General features: G+C 61.0%; 1 protein-coding gene and 1 long non-coding RNA gene across 3 annotated transcripts in view; one reads left to right on the plus strand and one right to left on the minus strand.

The window, feature by feature from the left end:
* Positions 1-1,620: 1,620 nt before the first annotated feature.
* Positions 1,621-4,430, minus strand: LOC125927679 (uncharacterized). Of its 2 annotated transcripts, none has more exons than XR_007459389.1 (4): positions 3,603-4,430; positions 2,746-2,784; positions 2,014-2,071; positions 1,621-1,851 (listed from the first exon to the last, which is right to left on the minus strand). It is a non-coding gene; the product is annotated as an uncharacterized LOC125927679 (long non-coding RNA). The 2 variants fall into 2 exon arrangements; XR_007459390.1 differs by having other exon boundaries at positions 1,621-1,880.
* Positions 4,431-4,844: 414 nt separating this feature from the next.
* GLIS2 (GLIS family zinc finger 2) overlaps positions 4,845-16,598 on the plus strand; it is a 21,450-nt gene continuing 9,696 nt past the window's right edge. Inside the window, exon 1 of the mRNA XM_049637426.1 lies at positions 4,845-5,107. The gene's annotated coding sequence lies outside the window, so the exon portion shown is untranslated. The remainder of the gene's footprint in view (positions 5,108-16,598) is intronic.

Genomic DNA, 16,598 nt, shown 5'->3' on the forward strand with positions numbered 1-16,598 from the left:
TTGCAGGCACTGTGCTTTTTATATTAGCATGCCCAAAAGCTCGGAAAAGAGTGACTTACCCACTATCACACTGCTGGCCTTGAGCTTTTTCGGAAAGGTTCCTACTGTTGGGTTGGAGGGGCAGAAGCTTGTCCCCCACCACTTTTTAGGAACTGGGCTTACCTAAAGCACTCATGGCTGGCTGGGGGTGGCTGAGGGGTGCACCTGAATGCCCCATTTGAGGGAGAAGCTACTACTGGAGGAAACCAAAGCATGAAGCCAGGACAGGCTACACAATTTGCCAGACCCAGTGCAAAATGAAAATTCCAGGCCCTGTACTCCAAAATGATTAAGAACTTCAAAAGGGTGATGGCAGAATATTCAGCCAAACATGGACCCTGCTGAGTACCAGGACTGCACAGGTGAATGTCCATGAACCTGCGTGATGAAGTAGCTCAGCAGCTCTTCTAGGGGCTGAGAAGCCAGCAGGGATACCCCCACCCCCCACCTCCAATGCCACCTCACTCACCCCTACACCCCAGCCCAGGAGTCTCAGTTCCACAGTGGCATCCAGGGCTCAGCCTCCAGAACGCCAAAAGCTGAGCATTTCAGGCCATCTAGAACTGGATTCCTGGGGGTCTGGTGAGTCCTGTGGGGACAGTGTGTCCTAAACCTGAAACACACAGCTGGCCCTTGAGGCTGGGCCTCCTGGACATTCTCAGCCCTGGGCCATCTGGACAGGTGGGCTGGCTCATACATGCCAGGCCCAGCACAGGACTCAGTTCTGACTCGAAGCCCTCTTTTCTTGCTGGAGCAGGGTGTGAGGAGCAGCCCGGGCTGCTTCCCAGAATAAACACCCCACCCACAGTCAGCCCCAGCCCTGCAGGCACAGCAAGCCAGCGCCAACGGGAGAGAGCTCACCAGGCCCCAGCTCAAGGTTAATAAGTCACCCTGATCTCACCCCCTCCATCACTCTATCCTTCTGCCTGGGCTCCCACTCACAGTGGTTGCAGGCTTCATCGATAACAATGGTAGCTACTATTTGTTGCACTCTTTCATCCCACCAAGCAGTGCCCTCTGCACTGAGGCTCACGCTGTCCCATAATAGGCATGAGGATCACCAATTTCACAGATAGGGAAACTAAGGCTCAGAGAGATGCGGCTTGGCTAACCTAAGGTCAAGGGCCGGAGTTTGGGGTTTGCTGCCATTCATCCATCCTGGTTCCTATGGTCTCTCCTCCAGCTACAGCGTAGGTCATAGGGCTCACTTCTTTATGTTGTTGTCTTGTACTATTTATTTTCAGCTCCTTGAATAAATTACAGGCTCTGGAAAGACAGGAACTGTGCCTAAGCACAGTGGTGTAAAACACTGAATCTAGCATGTATTCATTGAAGTCATTTAAGCACCTATGTTGTGCAGGACACCCTTCTTGCAGTGTGCTTGTGTGTGAATGAGTGAGCTGTGTCCCCTCTGGATACTGATAGGTAAGGGGTCCCCACCAGACTGAGAGATTTCCTTGAAGACATGGATAGGCATACCTAGCCCAATGCACAATGTAGGCCCTCGATAAATGTTGATGAATAAACACATCCTAGGAGCTTAATAAGCATCTGTTGAATGAATGGGAACCTCGGAGATGTTCAATAAATGTTTACTGTTGAAAGTTTAAGGGACCAGATTCAGCCCCCCAAATATATCTTTCAGCAATTATCCTAGCTCAGACTACTATAACAAAATAACATAGATGGAGTAGCTTAAACAACACACATTATTTCCAACAGTTCTGGAGGCTGAAGTCCAAGATCAAAGTGCTGGCAAATTCAGTTCCTGGTGAGGACACTCTTCCTGGCTTGCAGATGGCTGCCTTCTTGCTGTAAGTTGGGGAACTTCTGGTTTAGTACTAGCAGGGGTGACAGTCCATAACACAGGAGAGGGGAACAGGTAGCAAAGGATGGTTGCTCAGAACAAGGACTCTTAGAGGGAGGAAGCCCAGGGTGATAGGAGGGGGGGGGAGGACATCCCCTCTTACCCACCTTTCACTAAGAAGGAGGAAGCCACGCTTGGTGTGACTGCTATAGCAGGCGCTGCCTCCTGGAAAAGCACCACCCCCCACAAAAAATCCTTTCAGAGCCTGGCGCTCTCAGATGTCCTGCACCCCCACCCCATAACTTTTCTGATGCTCCAGGGAGATAGTGCGTTATAACACAAGCTTTGGAATCAGCTCAGCTGAGACTGCAATCTGGACCATGTCTCTCACTAGCTTCTAAGACCTTGGCCCAGTTACTTCTCTGTGCCTCAGTTTCCTTCTCTATAAAATGGGAATAATAATAGGACACACCCTCAGGGTTACAGTGAATATAATAAAAGTGAGCCATCCAGTACAGAGAAAAAAACTTGTCTGGCTGAGAACTGGGGGTTTCTGGGTCGGGTCAGCCCCACCCATATTATATAGTTCTTCACTCTTGTGGGATTTGCAAAAGCCAAATTTAGGGGGTTATTGGCAGCTAAAGGGACTCCATCTGGGTCCTGCAATTGTGGACACTAGGTAGTGATGGCTAATATATGTTAAGAATGTACCTCATTTAATTTCCAAAACAACCTTAGAAAGGAGCAAGGTGGGAAATCCCAGCTCAGAGTTCCAACTGCGAGCAACCTGCTTGTCCATGAAAACTAGTGTGTGTAGAAAAACATTGAGAAAGGCCCTCCCAGGGTGAAGGTTTCTTATGGTCAAGTGCCCCTCAAGGTGCAGAGGTCATTGGACTTACCTGGTCACTGGATTCAGGTCCTACTGGATTGTAAGACCCCTGAGGGCAAGGACAGCTGAGGTGGTCACTCTTGTCTTCACTCTCGCCCCGCCCCGCATCCTCCCCCTCCCTTCGAGGTCGAACAACACTTTGCCCCGGGATGCAAGGCCGCCCTGAGGGCAGCATAGTCGCGATCCCCGGCGCGCCGGGAGGGGGCGCTCTGCGGCCCTCAGCCTCCACCCCTCCCCACGCACCCGCTGATCTGCGGACCGCGAGAGTCGGCCCTTAACAGCCCCCTCCCGAAAGGTGCTAGGTCCCAAAGCTGGCCTGCCCCCAGGCCCATCTGCCAGCTAATGTTTAACCCGGTCTCACTCCACATTATCCACACGAGGGAAATCGGGGTGGGGTGGGGTGGGGGCAGAGGAGGTCACCTCCAAATCGCCACTCTTCGGCCTACAGGCCTTTCATGTATTACCCAACAGTTCATGAGCACCTACTCTGTGTCTATTCACATAAATCGTGAGTACCTATTATGTGTCCATTTATGCAACCGTCATAAGCATCAACTGTGTATCCATTTGCCTAAAATATAATAAGCATCTGCCATGTGTCCATGCAAAAGTTTAAGAGCACCAGCTGTGTCCCTTTACGCAACAGTCATGAGCACCTACTATATGTACATTCGCTTAATATATAATGAGCACCTACCCTATGACCATCCGTGCAACACATCTTGAGCACCTACTAGGTGCCAAGCTCTGTACCAAGAGCTGAGGATGTTGCGTGATCAAGACCCACCGGCCTCGGGCTGTGGCGGGGGACAGCAGTATCAAATACACGAACGAAGGCTTAATGACACCCGGAGTTAGATGCCTCACCTATAGAGGATGCTTTTCGTCTCTTGGGCTCCTCAAGGCCAACTGTGAAGCGGCAAGGCTGGCCAATAGCAGGAGGACTGTTTTTGAACCAAGATTTGCCACCTGACAGCAGAGCAGCAGGAAGATAACTGGGCGGGGGCTCCAGAGTGGCCCAAACAAGACACATTCAGGAACTCAGAGCCTGGGTTCAACATCAGGAGGGAGAAACAGCTTAGGCGGGTGCGGGTGCCGGGCTTTCGCACTCGCCGGCATCCACTCCCACCGCGCGTCCTAACCGCGGGCGCCGCGCTGGACGCGGAAGGTCCCAGAGCGAGCAAGGACCCCCGCGGCGCTCAGGCTGGGGATGCAGGTTGTCCCAAATACTGGGACCAAGACTGGGGCCGAGCGGAAGCCAGGACTGTTCCCGGCCCGACCTCGTCCTAATTCTACCGCCTGGGAAACTGAGGCCGAGGGCAAGGCGGGGACCAGCCCGGCAGGGGACGGGAGGGAGGGGCTCATCCCGGCCTCGAACCCTGGCTTGCGCCTCCCCGAATCCGAAGCCGGGGCCTCTGCCTGCCCGGCGCTGCCCGCGCGTTCCTGGAACTGGGCTGGGCGGAGAAATCAGGGCCTGCGGAGAGGCATTCCTGCCGCCCTCCCCGCCGCCCGTGGCCGCGGGGGGCCTGGCCAAGGTGACCCCGCGGGAGGGAGGCTAGGGGCCCCCGCCCCCTCGGCCGCAGCGACCTCCTCCATCTTCCCGGTCTTCGGGGCTTTTCCTCTGGGCCCGCACGCCCTCCCTCCGGTCATCAGCGCGCCCGCCCCCTCCCCGGGCTTCCCCGAGGGCGGGACATCCCTCCCACCCCCCCCCCCCCGCCCCGCGCCACCCCCAGGCCACCTCCGGGCTGTGTCCCAGCGCTGCCCTCGGGCCGGGGGCGGGGCTGCGGGGGGGGGGGAATGACTCGGGGATGGGGCCGAGGAGGACGCGCGTCGCTCGGCCGCGGCCCGCCGCCCCCTCCCTCCCGGTGCCCGCTCCCCGCGGCCCCGCCGCCCTACCTCCCCTCCCCCGGCCCAGCGCCGGCTCCCGTCCGCCCCCTCCCCCCGACGCGCACGCCCCGCCTGGCAGCTGGCGCCCCGGGCCTGGGGCCGCGGCGGCGAAAGGGGTTTGCTGGGAGGGCGGGCGCGAGGGAACCAGCGGGGGAGGGAGGAGGGAGCGAGGCCGCCCCCCGCGCCCCTCCTCCTCCCCCCTCCTCCGCGGCTCGCCGGGCCCTCCTCCCCGCCGCCTCCCTCCTCCCTCCTCCCTCCCTCTCTAAGACATCCCCGCACGGCCCGGCCGCCGCGGCCACCTTCCCTGCCCGAGCTGCAGATGTGGCGGAGCGGCCGGGCGCCGGGCGGCCGTGCCAGGGGAGCCCGCGCCGCGTGAGCCTCGCGCCCCGGCCCCCGCCCGCCCCGGCCCCTCCCCCGCTCGCTCCCCCGCCGCCCCCAGACCGCCGGAGCCCGCAGCCGGGAGCCCGACCGCCCCCGCCGCCGAGGTAGGAAGCCCCGCGGCGTCGCGCGGTGGGGATGGGACTGGGCGGGGGGGCTGGGCTGTCGCGCGGGGGCTGCGGGGGGCTGCGGGACCCGAGGGTCGCCTCCTCCTCCCGCGTCGGCGCCTCGCCCCGGGCCATTGTGAGCCCTCGCCGGGGCCCCTGCGCTCGCTCCCTCGCTCCCTCGCTCGCGCGCTCCCTCCCTCGCCGGCTCCCCGGCCCCGTCCCTCCGTCTCTCCGTCTTTCTCCTCCCTCCCTCCCTCCCTCCGTCCGTCCGGAGGCCGGGCCGAGCCTCGGCCGGGCCCGGGGCGGGAGCAAACTTCGGCGGGGAAGTTGGGCGGCCGCGGTGGGGGCGCGCTGCGGGGTGAGAGGGGGCCCCCGGAGCCTGGGCACGAAGTTGTCTGGGGCAGCCGGGCAGCCGCCCCTTCCCACGGCTGCGCTGGGGCTGTTTCTAGGACGGGGTTTGAAAGGTGTCTCCTCCCTTGTCTCGGAAAGTCTCCCCCCTGCTGCCCCTGGCCAGCCCCGGCCCTTCCTGAGGGGGCAGGGGAAGGAAGGCGTCCCTGGGGGTCAGGACAGGGGGTACTGCCGCGTCAGGACTGGGACACTGCAGTCCTGTATGGCACTTTTTCATCCACCGCCGCCCGGGGGGGAAGCAGAAGAGCCTGGCAAAGTGATGAGGGCAGGGGTATCCAGCCGGCCTGAAGGAGGGTCTGAAGGGAGTGGGGGAGGGGTGAGGCAGGTGCATCCCGAGGGAGGGAGATGCCGGCACCCTGCTTCCCCGCAGGCCCCCTGGAGTGGGGCTGGAATCCAAGCTGGCACCTGGAGCCCCTGGCACTCTGCCCTGGCCAGTCGGGTACTCAGGCCACAGCAGGGCAGCATGCCGCCTGTCCCCGGGTCCAGGATGGCCCGCCTGGCCAGGCCACCCCCAGGCGGTGATGGTTGCAGGGATCCTGGCCCTGCCCTGGGGCTTGGGAAGCGGGAAGAGATCCTGGGAGGAGCCCTGGGCCCCCGGCCATCACAGCCTGGGATCTTGGCTCTGAAGGGAACGCTTGACACCGAGGGGGCAGCCAGGGAAGCCCAGGACCTGGCCAAGGCCTGGGCTCTCGTCGTGGCTCTTGGTTTAGGCCAGGGACAGGGGCCGAGCTGTGGTCTTTAGAGGCAGCCATCCTGAGGGTCTCACACGCCTGGTCCTGGCATCCTGGAGGAAAGGTGGGGCTTCGCTGAAGCTAGAAAGCAGCTAGGAGACATTCTGCGCCCCCCCCCCCCCCCCCCCCCCCCCCCCGCCGGCCTTCCTCAGCTCCCAAACTCAGGGAAGGGGAGACTGGCCCCTCAAGTCTGCTCACCCACCCAGCCCTCTCCAAGCCCTACTCCTTGTGCCACAGTGCCACAGCTGTTGCAGCCCAACCCACACATCCCTCCATCCCTCCCCGTGACCTCGGAGCCTTCCCCCTCTGCTCCTCCTTCTCCCCTCTGGGTCTGGGTTGGGCCTCCCAGCTGGCCCTGGCCCACTCTGGGGGAGGGGCTGCACCTGGGGAGCCCTTCCCAGGACACCCCTCTCCAAGCTCCAGCCCAGCCCATTTTACAACCCCCCACCAGAGCTCTATTTGGCCCTCTCTGCAACCAGCCAAGCAGAGGCAGATGCCAGGGGGTCGGGGCACAGTTTATGGGGGTTGGGGACCCCTTGGAAGCAGCCCTGTTTTCCTTAGCTCCTTACCCTCCCCCTCCTTTCCGGAGCTGCCATTAGCGCTGACCCTCTGACCCCTAGTGCCTGCCCGCCCTTCCCTGTCTGTGACCTTTGACCTTTGGTGTTAAATCCCTCCAGCTGGGGCTCTTCGGCCCCTGGGTGACCCTGGCCCAGGTCCCCTGGGGGGCCTCTCCCTGCTTGTGGCTCTCTAAACAGGGACACCTGCCAGTCCCTCCCTCACTGATGGGGAGGGGGTGCCCCAGAAAGCCAGACAGTGAGTCACCCCACTCCCAGGCACCACTGCTTTTGGAGTCAGTGGCTTTGGGGGATTCGCTGGAGCCAGGCCACAGCCTGGAGGATGAGTGGGAAAAGCCCCTGGCCTGGGAATCTGATGTCCTGGATTTGAGTTTTGGCCAGGCCACCAACTCCCTGGGGGCCTTGGGCCGGCTCCTCCCCTTTCTGGGTCTCAGTTTCCTCATCTGCAAAACCAAGAAAGAGGTCAGACAAGGTGAGCTTCCCGAGCTGGAGTCCCTGAGAAGACTTGGTGGGGGGGGCGGGGACTGAGAAGGGGGGGGGGGTCAGGCCAACAAAAGCCAACTCTCAATTATCCGTGGGTGGAGCCAGTATGAATAACTGGATGCCACAGACATCCAAAAACCTCATTTCAAACAATCGTGTGAACCGCGTCCCCCCAAAGCTTTTGTTGTTTCTCAAAAGCCAGCTGCAAACGGGTAGCCACAGCAATGCTTTCAGCCTGGGCTCCCCTTGCTGGGAGTGCCCTTGGAGGGCACACTGGCCCGCAGGAAGACAGAGCTCTGCCAGGGCCCCTCCTCGGGGCCTGTTGGGGAGCCTAGACCCCTCTCAGCCACACCTTGCGGCCCCCACTCTCCTCTCCCCTCCTTCCCTGGCCTGGCCTTGGCCCCAGGCGGTGGGAGTGTCTTCTGCCACCTAATCCTCCCAGGGTCTGAACCGCGATATAGAAGGAAGAATGTGTTTTCCTGACTACATTTTCCCATGTGCATTTTCAGCTACCCTGACTTGCCTGGAATCCGAATTTCCCACTTGGGCGAGGGGGTGGGGACGGGGTGCCGGGGGACGGGGTGCCGGGCAGAGTTTGGGGCAATTCCAGGATGAGGGAGGGTGGCGACAGCTGTGGCTGGGGGACCAGATGTTGGGGCCGGGGCCTGCAGTTAAGCTCTTTGGGAGGCATTTGGGGTGGGGCCCTGGTGCTGGGAGGCACATTGGGGTTTGAGGGGACAAGATGGCTGCCCTCGCCTCTCCTCTGCCTCACCGGATGCCTCTCCAGGTTGCGTCCCAGGGGGAGACTGTGGAGGCCCCTCACCCGAGTGGGGAACTGGGCTTGCAGTGGAGAGGCCCTGGGCCGGGTGGAATAGGGGCCCTGCTTTTTCCGAGGCTGCCGAGAAGCCTCCCTCTATTCAGGATTATTGTTCAACCCCTTCCTCCATTCGGGGTTATTATTGTCATTTTATATTTCACACAGATGACTGAGGCCAGAGGGTGACCCGTGGAAGGTGCCAGGTGGTCCCCCCACCTTAACCCAGAGGTGGGGAGTGTTCCTGGCGGCTGAGGGGGCACCTAAGGGCCAGCCAGAAAGATGCAGATCCTACGTTCCTGGTTGCTTCCCTTGTGAAAGGGTCATAGAAATGGGCGGCCCGGACATATGTCTGGGATTTCACTTCTCTGAGATGGGACACATAGCCTTTCCCCAGCCTGACACCTAGCCTGGGTGTGGGGGACCACAGCTTTTGCAAGGCCCTTGGGACACATCTGCCCCAGTGGCTCCTAAGGTGGCCGCCTCAGCATCACCCTGGTGAATTCTGATTCAGGTGGAGCTAGGGGCAGGGACTCAGCATTTTCAACGTCTCCTAGGATCTCTAGTGCTCTGCTGACTGGCTGGGGTTGAAGCTTTGATGCCAGAACAGGAAAGGATGTGCTGCTAGGGGTTCCTATGTAAGGCCTCAGCCTAGAAAAGTCCCAGGTTTCTCTTTGGGTTCCAACTCCGCCCTCGAAACCCCTGCTGTCGCTGCAACTAATAAAAATATGCCTGCTTCGGTCCCTGGGGAGGTGAGGGTGGGATTGGTGAAGTGGATGGGGGATAGAACTTCACAGGGGGAACAACTCCCTGAAAAAATCAGCACAGTGCCTCCAGTGGCCCAGCGAACTTTGCAGGTGTTGACGTCTGTCACCTGAAATTGCATTAATCTTGTGAGGAGGATCCTGTGCTATTTCACAAACGAAGGGACTGAGCTTAGGATGGACAAGGGCCAGCGGGCCTCTGGGCCCGAGTTCCCAGGTCTGCCATGGCTGGGGGAGGGCTATCTTGTGGCCGGTTTCCCAGCCTGAGATGAGAGGGGACCCTGCTCTTGAGGGGAGCCGAAGCCGGCCCCAGCAGCTGCGGACAATGGGCCCCAAGACTCCACCCTTTCCCGGGCACCCTTCTGGCCTTAGCTGCAGACCGCTCTACGGGGGAGGTGAGGTCTGGCCCAGGTCCATAGGGGTCCCCGGCCCTTCTTCCCATTCCAGCTCTGGTGCTATGGGACCCTCCCAGGGTGGGGTCCTCCAAACAGCTGGTCCCGGGGGAGCCTCAGAGGCCTGACCTCCCATCCTGGCTAGGATGCTTCTCTCTAAGCTCCCTCAGGCTAGGCAGGGCAGAAGCTTTGGCTCTGGGCATCTTGAGAGGGGGGAGCTCTGGCCTTCTGCTCCTTCTCCCCCTCCCAGATGGGATGGAAGGTTCTGGTTAACTGGTGGTCAGGCTGGGAGGAGCCTGGGGGGCACAGGGATGTGAAGTGATTCCAGTGTTGGGGTGGGGGGAGGACTTCCCATCTGCTCCAGATGCCCCTGGTGGGGGATGGGCTGATGGCCTGAGAATCTTCCAGTGGGGGTGAGGGGAGAGGCAGGGGCTTCCTCAGGCCCTTTGTCTTCAATGCCTGGGAAGCCAGGTAGTACTCGCCACGGGGAGGGCCCCACTATGGAGCATGTGACATGTGTGTGCACACGTACTCCCGCCTTGGCAGATGGCTGTCTGGGGAGGGGACTGACCCGGCCCCTGGCCCCCTCCTCCAGTCATGGCCAAGGGCGGGTGGGAGGCTACAGAGGCCCCAGGAGACTGCTGAGCTGCCTGAGTCAGCCCTGGGAAAACAATCCTGCCCAGCTGACAGGAGGGTCTTGTCTCCTTTGCACAAATGCACTCACAGGCTAGTGCCCCGCTGGGACCCTGGGAGTGAGGAGGCTGCCGGTGGGGGCTGGGTGTGTGTGTGGGGGGACTGAAACTCAGAGATTTGAGGGCTTGGCCTGGGGTCACTTGGGGTCAGGGAGGGACAGAGGGGGACTAGAGCCTAAGACCATCAGGCCCTGGCCCCTGACATGCCGGTTCAACCAGGGAATCCCCTCAGCTCCACTCCTGTCCATCCCCACCCCCATCCCCTGCAGGGGCATGAGGGCATGACGTGGGGGCAGCTGCGTCTGGAGGAAGCCTCTCTCCCTCCCTTCTCCCCATCGTCCATCTGGGTCTGGCTGGCAAGTCCCAGCCTGCCTGAGCCATTTCTCCCCTGGGCTACTGCCTCCTGCATCCAGAGCCCCCCAACCCCCATCCCCACACTTGCGGGCTGACTGCCCCTGAGCTGTGATGTCCTCCTCCCCCTAGGCTGTGGGGCCCTCCATTGTCCTGTCTGTTCTAAAGTCCCCCCCACCCCCAGTTCTCTCTGCCTGCCAGCCCCACCCTCTTTCAGGCCAGGCCCCCGGCACCACCTCAGGATACCTAGTGGTCACCCTGCATGGTCCTAGGAGCGGACATGGGCTCAAAGGAGGCCAGGCCCGGCAGGCCCCTACTCAGTGGATGTTTCCCTTTGGGTTTGAAGACCTCCCCCAGCTTCTGGACTTGCTCGGCTGCCCAGAGTGAACAAGTGGGGGGGGGGGTGGGGGCGGCGGTGGCAGGGAGGAAGGAGGGGGGAGGAGTCCAGAGTTCAGTGCAGGGCCCCTGCTGGGCCTGCTCAAAGGCAGCTCTGGGGTGGGTTCTATGCGGGCACCGGGTGGAAGTGGCAGCAGAGAAGCTGGGGGAGCTAGGCCCTTCCAGTCATCCCAGCTGAACCAGGGCCCTGCTGGTACCCCGTCCTTGTCCAGGTCTGCTCCCGGGTCCTTTGTCCTGGACAGGGAGGAGGGACCCTCTGTGTCAAGGCCCAGGCCCTGCCCCTCTCCTTGACCTTGGGCCAGCCACTTCCTTCTTTGAACCTCAGCCCCTCCATACGTACCCACCTCACCTGGCTGGGGGGCACCACAAATGGAGTCATTCATTCAGCAGACGGTCACTGAGTGCCGGGTGTTCAGGAAAAGCAGAGGGCAGGTGTGTTGGTGCTGTTCAGGGAGTGCTTAGGGTGCTGGGGCTCCAGTTCACTTTAGGCCAGCCCTCTCCCTTCCTGGGTGGGGAAACTGAGGCTCAGAGCCTTGCCCACATCAGAGTGGGGCAGGCCTGTTTTCTGGCTCTGCACCCCCAGCACTTTGTATCCCCGCCCGGTTCCCGATGGTGGAAGGAGTGAGCTCGGTGTGGGGGCCGTGGGAAGAAGTACAGTGGTCTGTCTGTTCCATGAGGCCGTCACCTGCTCTAGGACTCCCTTCGTGGAATGAGGCTCTGAATGACAGGTGCAGGGGTAAGTGCCTGGGGCCAAAGGTCGGGGGCAGCGCATATGACACTCTGTGTGTGGGCCAGGCACCGTTCACATTGGGGCATCTGAGTGGCTCAGTCAGTTGAGCATCCGACTTCAGCATAGGTCATGTTCTCATGGTTCGTAAGTTCAAGCCCCCTCTATCAGTGAGGAGCCTGCTTGGGATTCTCTCTCTCTTTCTCTGCCCCTTCCCCAACTCACGCTCGCTCTCGCTCTCTCTCTCTCTCTCTCTCTCTCTCTCAAAATAAATAAACTTAAAAAAAAAAAAGCTGGTGACATTGTGGCATTAGTGAGGACTTGGACCCCAGATGAATGTGGCAGGCAGCACAGGGCCGCTGCAGGGCTGGAACGTTTCCCTCAGCAGCCTGGGGACAGAAGTAGGTCCTCTGCTCAGCTGTCAGGCACCTGGAAGAACAGCCCATGTACAGCTGCAAGAGTCTGAGGTTGGCCAGGGTGAATCAGGAAAGACTTGCTGCAGGAAGGGGCAGGAGGGGGCGGGTAGCTGGAGGAGAATATGCGAATGTGGAAGGTTGTCACCAGAACCTGGCACCCAAGAGGTGAGCAAGCATCAAGCTCGTGGGAGAAAGGGAATCCTGAAAAAGGAGGTGCTGCAGGGAAGAGACTGGGGACAGGAGCCTCTGGGCTGGAAAGAGGGCACTTTCTGTGTGGAACACTCCGTGGCTCCCCGGTGTCCTCCAGGTCCTGGCCCAGCCTCCCTCTTGGGCCCCCACTTCTGGGTGAGGCAGGTTTGCTGAAGGTCAGCCGGTGCCACCCCCCAGGCCTCTGCAGCATTGGGCCCAGAAAGCGTGTGGGCTTTGGGGCCTGGAAGTGAACCCCAAGATGTGCTCCTTATAAGCTCTGTGACCTCAGCAGATGACTGAAGCTCTCAAAGCCTCCACCTCCCTCTCTGGGAAATGGGAAGGGTAACAGCCAAATTGCAGGGCCGGGAGGGTGTATGGAGATGGTGAGCGGGCGGCAGACTGGCCTGTCTGGCTCTCAGAACAAGTTAGAGGACCCCTGGGTGGCTCCGTTTGTTGGGCGCCCGACTTTGGCCCTGGGCGTGATCTCACGGTTCATGAGATTGAGCCCTGTGTCGGGCTCTGCTGACAGCTCAGAGCCTGGAGCCTGCTTTGGATTCTGTGGCGCTCTTTTTCTCTCTTTCTCTCTCTCTGTCGCTCCCCTGCTTGTGTTCACTCGCGCGCTCTCTCTCAGAAATAAATGAATAAACTTAAAAACAAAACAAGTTAGGATGTGACGCTCCGTCTGCCCCAGCACTTCGCCCCACAGCCCCTCTTCTCGGGAGCAGCCCACCCCAAGCCTGCCCCCACTGAGGTCGGGGCGCCCTTCATCCTCGCTCACCTGTGGGCCCCCAGAACTGAGTTGGGTGGAGGGCCTGGTGTTGGAATGCGTAACTGAGCGATGGGGTAAATGAGGCGGAGGGAGGGAAGGGCCAAAGTCCAGCTCGCCTTACCCGCCTTGCCCGCCTCTGCCCACAGCTGGCAGGTGCTGTTCAGTGGACCTGGTGCTCATCCCAGGGTAGCGGGAGGGATGGGCCGTGGGCAGGAGCCCCCCCGCCCCCCGGACTCGGGAGGTACTCACTGGGTTGTCTTGCAGCCAGACTCAGTTGGGGAAGTGCAGGGTTTCCTTCCCTTTGGGGACTGGGCCTCATCCCCGCTGCTCCTCCTCACTCCTGGGTCCCAGCCCCTGATGCCGGTCCCGTGCTATGTCCTGTGTGTACGGTGTTAGAGCACAGGTGTGACACGCATGCATATGCCTGTATGTCCGGGTGCACTGGGTGCCCGTCCATGTCCTATGGGACACTGCCCGTTGCCTTTCCTGGCCCCAGAGGGTTCTGGCGGGGTGCCCAGCCCTGCCTGTCCACCATGAGTGGCAGTGCTGCCTAGCAGGGCCTGGCCTGCTCCTGCCTAGGCCTCAAAGGGTGTGTGTCCCTGTCTGGCTCCCCCAGCCCCATGCCAGCCCCTCCCAGGGATTTGGGCAGCCTGGGCCCAGCCCTTCCCTTCCCAACCCCGGGGGCGGGTGTGGGGGCTGCTTGGCGGGCTCGCCCCTGGCTGAGGCCCAGGTGCAGGCAGTGCTCATAGCCCCAGGCACCCCCCCCCCCTTACCCCGCAAGCTGGGCAGACAGGAAAATACCAGACATAGTTGTGCAAAGGTGGCTGCAGGCGGGCGGGCAGTAGGGGGTGGAGGCTGTGAGATGGGGGCCTAGAAGCCACTAGGCCTGGGGGGCCTGTGTGCCAGGCTGGCACATCTGTGTGAGTGTGCACATGTGGGCCGGGCCCGTGTGGGAGTTGCTCCTCCCTAACCCCCCAGCCTGGTGGCACTGGGGAAGGAAGTGCATCTCCTGGGAAGCCAGGACTGGTGAGGGGCGTTGCGGGTGGGGGAGCCAGCTGTGAGCCTTCCAGCTTCAGCACTGCCTGAACTATCTGGGTGAGCTTGGCAGGCCAAGTGATTGCATGGGGCACCCCCAGCCCAGAGCCAGGAACAAGAATCTTCAGGGCTACTGGTTGCTGGCACCTCCCGTTTACCAAGTGCTGGGCCAGGCTCTCCCTGCGGGGCGTCCTGAGTCCCCACCTTCCCTAGTGAGCTGGGCACCTTATACTGTACCTATGTTTCCGCCCAAGGCTCAGAGGGGGCAGCAGGGACCCATCTGAGGCCCCACAGCAGGGGCGGGAGCTCAGGGGACCAGGACCAGCTAGCCTGGCTCTGGGTAGCACTATCTAAACATGCCGGAGTGGAGGATCCTGGCACACTCCTGTTCAGGTGCTGCCCAGCTGAGGGCTTTCTTGAGGCCCCCAGAGCTGAGGGCAGAGACCTCATCCCTGGCGGGGTCACTTGGGGCATTTGCACTCCCACCTGGGTGGGGTCTGCCTACCCGGGGGAATCTGGGGGGGGGGTGATGGAGGGGGCTGGCTGAGGGCCCATCTTGGGTGGGGGAGGGGCCTGCCTGCTGAGTGAGGTTCCCAGGGAGGGCAACCCCCTTGCTCTTCCAGGAAGTACTGCCTGCCCTGGCCCCTCTCCGGGGGGCCTGCTGCTAGAGGCCTCAGGATAAGCCCCTCCCCTGGGTCCCGGGAGGAGGCCTGCTCCTTCCTGGACCGCACACCGCCTCTCCAGGGCCTCCCTCTGTCTCTGATGCAGTCAGGCTCTGGAAGGTGGCTAGGGTCAGCTGTGGCCAATCCACAGCACAGCAGAGGCCTGAAGCTTTCTGAGAGGCACAAGCTTGTTTAGTTGCACCGTAAAATGAAGGCCATGTGGGCCCAGGTGAGAGTGAGACTCTGGTGTCTCTGGGTACAGCGGGGATGATCATGATCCCCACTCAGCTGTCCTCACAGCTCCAGACCAGCCAAAGCCTGGAGGTTTCAGCGATGGTGACAGTTCATTCACCAAGTCTGATCAAGTACCTACTATGTGCCCAGCACTGTTTTAACTGATGATTATTACATAATAATGGGAGACATTAAGAAATTATAGGATGTGTGCATCATTACCCAAAACCCAGTGAGGGGTGTCTTATTACTATTACTGTCATCCCATTTCAGAGGTGGGGACAATGAAGCTCAGATGGGGAAGTGTCTTGCCCTAAGACACATGGGCAGGAAGTAGCAGAGCCAAGTTGGAGACCCAGGTGGTCTGACCCATACTTGGAGCGTGCTCTGCTGCCTGGTCAGGAAGGGGGGTGCTGAGACATGGGCTCTGCCCCTGCCCCCAGCCCCTGCTGCTGGGCTGCCAGGAGGGTGGAGCTCTTGGCCGGAGCAGGGAGGGAGCCGGAGCAGTTCCCAGGAATGTGGGGCCGTTTGCTTTGGCAGCATATCTGCCCTCAGCTCTCCAAGCCTCCCTGTGCACCACCCCCCCACCAGAGTTGGCCCCTCCAACGCCCACCCACTGCTGCTGCCCCTCCTAGGCTCTGTACCTAGCTCCCACAAACCCCTGGGCAGGGAGGGTGTGCCCAGCTGGAGCACCTTTGCCTTCCCCCGCCTCCCCTCCCCCAGTGAGCACAGGAGGGGCCAGTAGTGAACATGGGCTTCTGGACTTACCTGGGCCAGAAAGCCAGTCCTTCCACCGACAAGCTGTGTGACCTTGGACAGGTCACTTAATCTGAGTTTCAGTTTTTGCATCCGTAAAATAGAGATGACCAGCACCTGCTTTAACAGGTGCTGGCTTTTTGCCTAACCACCAACAGCTGGCTGTTGGTCCTGTTGTAATGTAATATTCGCTCATGGCTTGCAGTGGGCTCGCTTCCCCCTCCAGCCCTCAGTTTCCCCATTTATGAGAACAGCATGTTGATAGTGATGACTCAGTCACCGAACACCAGGGAACCCATGGAGCAAGTGGCGCGGGGGGGGGGGGGGAGACTTACTTCCCCTTTTCATGAGATATCAAGAAAGCCACTGGACTTTTGAGAGGTGCATCTTGGGCCCTTGTCCCTAAACTCTAGCTAGATGGGCATGGTCGACCAAAGGGCAGTTTCAGGACTGCCTTGGGAATAAGGGGTAACTCTTACATGGCCCCAGGCTGCTGTGGCGTGCTTAGGGAGAGCCCCCATCGTACAGAGAGTTCTGACCTCTCTCTCGCTTCGGCAAGGAGCCCCTGAGAGCTTCTCAGGGTGGGTATGCCTAGCTATCCCCTCCACCCACACAGGCACCCCTCCAAGCTCCCGGCCAACCAGCCGCCCTCCTCCAAGGAGGGAAGGAGGGGCTTTAACCACAGCAGAGTCCAGCCCACTCCCGTGAGCCTGGTGAGCTCGAGCCTCAGTTTCCCCATGGTCGTCGTGGGCATCTACTCCCAGTAGGGGTTTTAGAGGGTTCCAAGAATCCACGGACAGCCGGTGCCTGACACATGGTAGGTGTTGGACGGATGTTGACCGCCCCCCACCCCCAACCGGCGTGCGTCCCACCCCAGGCCACAGCTCCCTGGTGGAGTCCGTTTCCCACTCCCCCACCCCCGCCCCCCGCGCTCGCCCCGCCCGCCGCGGGTGGGCTCGGCCGCCAGGTAGGCCGGGCCGGGCGGGGGCGCTCGCCTGGCGCTGCAGCTGGGGGCAGTCTGCGCGCGGCGGCCGGCGGGCGCACAATAGCGGCCAGTGCTGGGGGTCTGGCGGGAAGGAAGCCCCCCTTGGCGGGCG

The sequence above is a fragment of the Panthera uncia genome, chromosome E1, assembly GCF_023721935.1.
Source record: "Panthera uncia isolate 11264 chromosome E1, Puncia_PCG_1.0, whole genome shotgun sequence".
Taxonomy (NCBI): Eukaryota; Metazoa; Chordata; class Mammalia; order Carnivora; family Felidae; genus Panthera; species Panthera uncia.